Below are 7851 nucleotides of genomic sequence, written 5' to 3'. Positions count from 1 at the left end.
TTTTACTATAGACACTATTTTAATAGGCATTTTCATGTAGACATTTTGACTGTAGACCGAAGAAGGTAGCCCTTTTTCTTCTAGACCTACTGTCCGTAAACCTTCCTATCAATATTCCATCGCATCGCTGTACTTATTGTGATTCTAATGCCGCCAAGGCTGTGTAGCTGAAGCCAGTTGAAATGTGAAATTTTTCAGAAAGGTCAATTTTTCCTCTTCCATGAAAATTAAAAGTCGGCCCTCCTTTTACAATGGCACCCATTTTTTAAAATTGATTTTTTTAAAATGCAGTGTGAACTGAGCTTCTAGCAATTTTTTCGATTTATTTAAACTTGAAATGGCAAAGAAACTATGTTTTGAAAATGCCAAAAATGGGACCAGTTTAAAAAATATATTGGCAGGCTTCGATGATGTAGCCAGGCCGAGGAGATGGCGTCAGCAGAATATTCTGTATTAATTTTAAACAATGAAGGTGGCTTGTTTCTAGTGGAACAAATAACACAGGAGTAGAAATTTTGAAACATTGCCATGGAGGTACGTGGTCCTGCACTTTGGCCATTGGTATGGCCAAATAAAGACAATCCTTAGTACAGAACCTTGATTAAAATTTAAAACCTGTCAATATCAGGCACCTTTTTTAAACTAGTGCTTCCATAGTTTTTTAAATACTTACCCTGAAATCTTTTGGAATCGCCGACGAAGCGGAAGACGTTTTTACAGAAAATCAGAAAGTGATCAGGAAAGGAAGACAAGAGCAGGGCCGGATTAAGGGGGTGGCCACATGGGCCGCGGCCCATGGCGGCAAAATTAGGGGGCGACAAATTTTGCAATTTTTTTAAATGCAGGTACAACAAAATCGGATTCAGAAAAAAATTACAAACAAGAATAGGTGACAAAATCTCTCATTTCCTGAGAGTTCATTAATTTCTAATTTTGTCGTAAGTATTTCGGTGGTACAAAAGACTGCGCACCTTTCATTAGTTGAGTTAAGAGAGAAACCAAACACGTAATTTGGCCTGGAGCGGCGCGGTGCAAAGAGAAATGATGACGAGGACTTGAGATGAAAAGGAGAAGCCTTCGACGCGGCGCGGCGCGGCGGTCGGCATGTAACACATATTAGCGCCTACGAGACTGCATGAATATTTCACGCATTGCGTCAAACACAGTACGGTCAACAGCCGTCGGCGCGGCGTGAAACGCACAGTGCCTACAAGACTACATGAATACTTCACGCATTGCGCCAAACACAGTGCGGTCAGCGCGGCACGGCGGCGGAAGTTAAAATTATTAAACCACATTTATGTTTGTTCTTTCTTAATTTTTTAGTTCATTTCTTACAAATGAAAGGCCTTGTCACCACAGAGATAGGTGTACGGAACTGAACTTTCCTTCGAAGTTCCGTGAACTTTTGCTAGTAGTGTTGACAGGGCTTACGCAAAAAATGTGTCCAACACGAGTGAACGCGTCTTATGCACCCTTCTCCCTCCGGCACGTTCACTTGATGGTTTTTATTGATGTTTCAAAGAATGAATGAGAAGAGGGCGGCAAAATACAGGCGGCCCATGGGCGGCAAGTAGGTAAATCCGGCCATGGACAATACAAGAGTACCTACGTCAGTGAATTGTGAGAATAAATTTAAGTTCTTCAAATGCCAGTATGAGGAGGAGGAACTTTATTGTAGTACTCCTACAAATAAGGAGAGGAAGGGAGCTCTGGGGTTTTTTTCCGTAGAATTTCACTTGAAAAAGAAAAATGACTAATTTTTTTTTGGCTAAGAAGGGGGGACGGGCGTGGGGGATCCTTACATCTCCTTACTCAATAAAAATGCAAGAACTTCCTCCCATTATTTTATACCGTGCTCTTCCACGAAGTATTCTCAGAGCATTCCCACGAAATACCGTAAATACTGTATATTGATGGCTCAAGTGCCAAAACACGTATCTTCATTGCGGTGATTCAAAATATCCGCTCATATTTTATTTTCTTGAAGAAAAATTGGGCTGTGGTTAGCAGAAAGGAACCAATGCAACCAATACATCAGATCTTGCATAAAATTGGGCATTCAATTTTTTACAAGAGAACGTTTGTGCGGATTCCTTTGTAGGTACCTAAATTCTAAAGAATTTGCTTTGTGCTAAGCAGAAATTTCACTAAAATTTGCACAAAAATCCGCACAACCGTTTTCATGTAAAAAATTAAACTGTCAAATTTTTGGCAGGAGCTGATGTGACTTGGTTCCTTTCGCTTAACGCAGTCAGATTAGCCTACTTAAGGGCTAGCGGCCAGCGCGGAATGCGCATTGGCGCCTACAAACCTAAAGGGATACTTCAAGCATTGCGCAATGCGTGAGGTATCCACCTAGGTTTGTAGGCGTCAGTGCGCGTATCGCGCTGGCAGCACGCTGCTCCGCTCTGTCTTTGGCTCTAATATTTAAACTCGCGGAGTCAGCACTTTTCAACTCATGATTTTGACATGTTCGCACTATCTGCATGGATTGAGTGTTCTCATTTAAATTGACGAAAAAAAAATACGTATTAAAGGAAAACAAACTGTGTGTTTTGTAAATATTAAGGTGGTTCTGTGTCAAAAATGATTTTTAAAGCACTTTAATTTTTTCTTTTATAAGAGTTGTGCTTTTACTGAGCTGCAGCGTGGTGCACGCGCAACCATGGACGCACGTATTAATCGGACGTACTTAATTGACTCTAAAAGATCCATTTATAACGCCGTCGATTTGTATACAAATCGACGGCGTAAGTCCGGAATCACATATCTTGTTCGCGGTGTCTGAAAATCTCCTCTTCTATGTTATTTTTTTAAAAGAGAACAAATTGACATTATTCCTTGAAGTTTTTGCAGAATTTTATTCGCACGGAGAAGAAATATCACGGCAGTTTTAAAGAATTGCCGTTGAGTAGTTTTCCGTGTGAAAAATAAAGTATGACAGGACTGCGACGTCGCGCAAACCGAGTTTAGTGATTGCCGACTTACACCGTCGAAAGATTGCGTGCTTCTTGGTTTTTTTCTTATTTTATTCATTTTTGTATTGTTCTTTTCAACACAACTAAGGCTTTATTTCATTATTAAGAATTAATATCGATGCCATCGCTTGGAAAAAGTTTCACAGATATTTACCACGTTTTAAAATTGTAAATGTTTTTAAAATGAAGTAATATTTTCGTTAAAAAAAAGAGAAAAGAAAGGTATATGTAAGGTATAGTTTACACAGAAAATTTTAAGAATAGAAATAAAAGCAAATATTCACTAATGACAATTAAGGACACCGCACCAAGATCAGCCTATAGGCGTATAGGTCGTTATTACGCCCATCTGCTTTTCGGATTCTACGTACCCTGGACTATGCTGTGGTAGCGATAGAATATAGATAGGTAACGGCTCGAGGTCGAAAAACCTTTTTTTTCCGAGTTAAGTCAGGCCACTGGATCGATGGGTGCAAGAACGACCTATAAGCGGGCCTATAAACTTAAGGGCCTATAAGGTGCTAGTTACCCCTTTCTTTACTCACTATCGATATTCTTTCATTTTGCGTTAATCATGCGTGATTAAAATGATTTATACTTCATATTGCCACCAAAATGACTGTTGGGTGTAATAATGGCCTTTAAACCGCCTTTTTAAATTAAATATATTAGAGTGTAAACCCAAAATGTATCGCAAATCTACCCGGCATCCTTCAATACAAGGGTTAGGTCACCCAAAAACACCAAAACAGGGTACCTGCATAGAAAAGTCTGCGCAGTACATCAAAAACAAAACTTTAAATGCGTTTTTCTCAAAACGCGGTTTCAAGTTATAGGCTGTTCTTGGTGCGGTGTCCTCAATTGAAATAGCCTTCATGCACGCTGGGCTTGTCGATTTCCTTTGACATTTTTGCAGTGGTGAATGCATAGCTGAAGTGCGCTCCAGCTAGAATTGTATTTAGCAAATGGGTGGTTTTTATACGAGGATTAAAAATAAACAAATGGTACGGAATATAACAAAAGAATATGAACGATGCAAAACGATAATCCGGGTATCGGAACTTGGCTGTTTTGAAAACGCCTTCAAATGCGGCGTGATACCTCACGCATTCCGGAGAGTTCAAATAGTTGTATCATTGCGCCTTAGAAATGCGACGGAAGATTACAAACGAAATAGCCTTATACACGCTGGCTTTGTCGATTTCCTTTGACATTTTGCAGTGCACGGAACAAAATTAAATTGCTGATTCAACAATTCAATTGCTAAAAACAGTGAGTGCAATGTTTCAATGTAGATTTTACAACAAAAAAATGCCCCTTTAACCACCCCCGTGGTTAAATTAGTTTACAATGTGGTTAGAGTAGCATTTTCTTGTTGTAAAATCTACGTTGAAACATTGCACTCACTTTTTTTAGCAATTGAATTGTTGAATCAGCAATTTATTTTTTTCCGTGCGGTGAATGCATAGCTAAAATGCGCTCCAGCCAGAAGTGTATTCAGCAAATGAGTAGTTTTTATAGGAGGATTGAAAACAAACAAATGGTAGATAATAAAACATAATAATAGGAACTTTGCAAAACAATAATCCGGTTATCGGAACTTGACTGTTTTGAAAACGCCTTCAAATGCGGCGTGATACCTCACGCATTCCGGAGAGTTCAAACAGTTGTATCATTGCGCCTTAGAAATGCGACGGAAGATTACCATCGAAAAATAGTGTATTTCCTTCGGAAAATACACTAATAGTCTTATACACGCTGGCTTTGTCGATTTCCTTTGACACTTTTGCAGTGCCAAAATGCATAGCTAAAATGCGCTCCAGCCGGAAGTGTATTCAGCAAATGAGTAGTTTTTATAGGAGGATTGAAAACAAACCAATGGTAGAAACTAAAACATAAAAATAGGAATTTTGCAAAACAATAATTCGGCTATCGGTACTTGGCTGCTTTGAAAACGCCTTCAAATGCGGCGTGATACCTCACGCATTCCGGAGAGTTCAAATAGTTGTATCATTGCGCCTTAGAAATGCGACGGAAGATTACAATAATTTGAAAAGATGAAGCAAAAGAGGAGAGGTAACATTTCATTCAAAAAATGAGTTACCATTACAACACCTCCTTCTCTCTCAATTTTCTCATTTCAATATTGTGAATATAATTTTACATACGGACTAAAATATGACGCTTGGAAAAAGTCACTGTCGTCTATTTTTCGCGTGGAAGTAAATTACGGGACGCAAAAAGGTGCGTGGACGAAAAATCGTCGATGAAATGTCCTGAAACGGTTGTATGGCGCTACAGTCTGACAAACTTGGATTTTTTGCTGGAGCTGTGTTGTGGCGCCCTACGGCTCTAAAAAAAAACAACAAAGCTGTTTTTCTCCTCTTTTGGAAGGAAAATTCAGTGTTGCTGATATCTCGTCAAATACATAAACAAAAACAAAACGCTTTTTTACACTCGTGTGCGATCTCCTCTACTCTTGAATGACTGTTGACAGTGAAGTGAAAACATCAAGGTGTATACGTCGCATTCTTAATCACGAAGTAATCCAGTGCAAAATGCTTTTCTACCGAAGTTTAATGTTCGCTCTTTTTATGGCTATTTCAGTATACCAGGGGAGTGCTCAATACGCCAAAGCTGTAAGTTATTACGACTAGAACAAGTAGTGTTAATACCTTCGATACAGCTCACAATACTGCCGCTTTGCTCTAAGGAAAAACGCCGAAAGAAAATTCGAGAGTTGCCAAATTTCCCTTGATAAAACACGCGTTTTAGACAACATTCATGCATATTTTTCCTTGAAATTTTCGGATATTTTATATTAAATTGCGTACTTAATTTTTTGAATATTTTGGGGGAAACTACTCACAATTTGCCCAGTAAATTCGGTTTTTATCGGGGGATTTTTGGCGACGTTTAAGGGCTCATACGACTTTTTTCATAGCGCGGCCGAATACTTATCAATCAAAGAACATACCAATACTCCTCCCAGTGTGTGAAAGTTATAACCATGAAAAAAAAAGGCAAAGTGAAAAGCGTCGGCAGAATTACAATTAATCACGGTTTTCTGAACACAAAACTCGTTTTACGATCGAACAAACCCGAAACCCTGGTAAAATTGTCCCATAGGAACCCGTAGAGAAATTCCCTTTGGAACCCGTGCCGGCCACTGGATCCCCACCGGCAATTCATGATGGTTCCCATTGGGACCCATTGGAATTTCATGGATCCCATTGGGTCCCCATTGGAATTTCATGGATCCCGTTGGATCCCCATAGGTTCCTATCGGATGCCATGAACTACTCATTGGTTCCCATTGGAATTTCGTGAATCTCATTGGGCGCCTATGGAAACCTGATTGGAATCTAATGGGTTCTTAAAGCACCGTTTTTCCAGGGAAGTGCGTTAAGTGCGTGGCGAAGATATTATTCTGATAGTGGAATGTATATGGTTTCAGAAAATGTTTGTTTCTTACAGTTTCAAGAACTTCTTTTTTTAAAAAAATGGACTTTCATATTCTCCCGTTAAATAAAATCGGCCGTAACGAACACTTTACCAATGGGTCTCTTCAAATTTTTCTGAAAATAAATTATAATTATTTCAGGGAAATATGTTTTCTTTTGGAAAAAAGAATACGTGAGTGGAGAGTTGCAGATTTGTAAATTTGCAATCGAAGCACATATATCTACGAGTACAGTCTATCTCTGTCCACTCTTCGATTGATTTTTAAATTCGTCAATTATATGGATTGATTAAACCAGAATCAGCATACTGCCGTGATAGCGAAGAGAGCAGTCAGTGTCAAATTTTCGAAATCGAGCTTCCTTCGATCGAAATTCGCCTAATCTCTTTTAGATGAAATCACTGAAATAGCAAAAACAGCAAAATTTATCTTAATTGTTTAAAAAAAGACCGATGAGAAAGCCTTAAGTGCGCAAAAAACGACGTAGTTTCAGGCAAGACAGCAGTAAGTGATATTATTCCTCCAGAGAGCCAATAAAAACAGTGCTTTCAAGCACAGTGCCGCCCTCCTCTGCTAATTTCTAACCTGACTATTATGTGTTTGTTGTGTGTCCAAAGCGCAACCACGAAAGCATGCAGAAGATAGCACTTACGACTATTTTGCCCAACATATCTGAACAGATAATTTAGATAACAGAACATATCTGTTATCTAAATGGTAGTTTTATATAAAAAACGTGTAACGCTTATATTAAAAAAAAATCAAAGTTCAGACGTGGCCATAATATATGAAAAATGATAAAAGCTAGATAAGGTAATTTTTTTTATAATACCCAATTTTTTTATTTTTTTATATAACGCATGCATACGAAAGTGTTAAAAGTGAACATTTTTATGTAACTATTTTATAAAAAAAAGGTCATTATTTTCGTGAACTTTTCGCGAATTAGAAGATTTTTAGTACGTTTGCGAAAAGCTCACAAAAATTATTACTTTTTTTTATATAATGGTTACATAAAAATGCTCACTTTTAACAGTTTCGTATACATGCGTTATATATAAAAAAAATTAAATTTCGTACATAATCTTTATCTTTTCCTTCTACGGTTCTGCTACTAGGGGATTCTTAGGTAGCACAACTTGCATGCAAATGAAACATTTTTTTACTAACTCTGTGACCGTTCGGAACTAATTTTGATTGGTTTGCAATTTCTTAGTGCTGGACGGATTCCGACTGCGTTGTTTCCTGGTACCACTCTCCTGCACCTCAACGATGCATCAACAACCGCTGTGAATCGGTAAATATTTTCGACGGGTGCGATGACTTCGAGCGTAAAACTGGAATCAAGGCTCAGCGGGTTTGAAACGCTCTATCAAAATGCTGAAACGAGGACGTTTGAGACAGCTA

The 7851-nt window shown here is 38.4% G+C and overlaps 1 long non-coding RNA gene across 1 annotated transcript; it reads left to right on the top strand.

The window, feature by feature from the left end:
- The first annotated feature begins 5478 nt into the window (after window positions 1-5478).
- Window positions 5479-7851, top strand: LOC109039538 (uncharacterized). Its single transcript, XR_011899127.1, has 2 exons — window positions 5479-5620; window positions 7661-7851. It is a non-coding gene; the product is annotated as an uncharacterized lncRNA (long non-coding RNA).

This window comes from Bemisia tabaci, chromosome 2, assembly GCF_918797505.1.
Source record: "Bemisia tabaci chromosome 2, PGI_BMITA_v3".
Classification (NCBI taxonomy): Eukaryota; Metazoa; Arthropoda; class Insecta; order Hemiptera; family Aleyrodidae; genus Bemisia; species Bemisia tabaci.
Note: the sequence above shows the minus strand (reverse complement) of the source record. Positions and strands in the feature narration are given on the sequence as shown.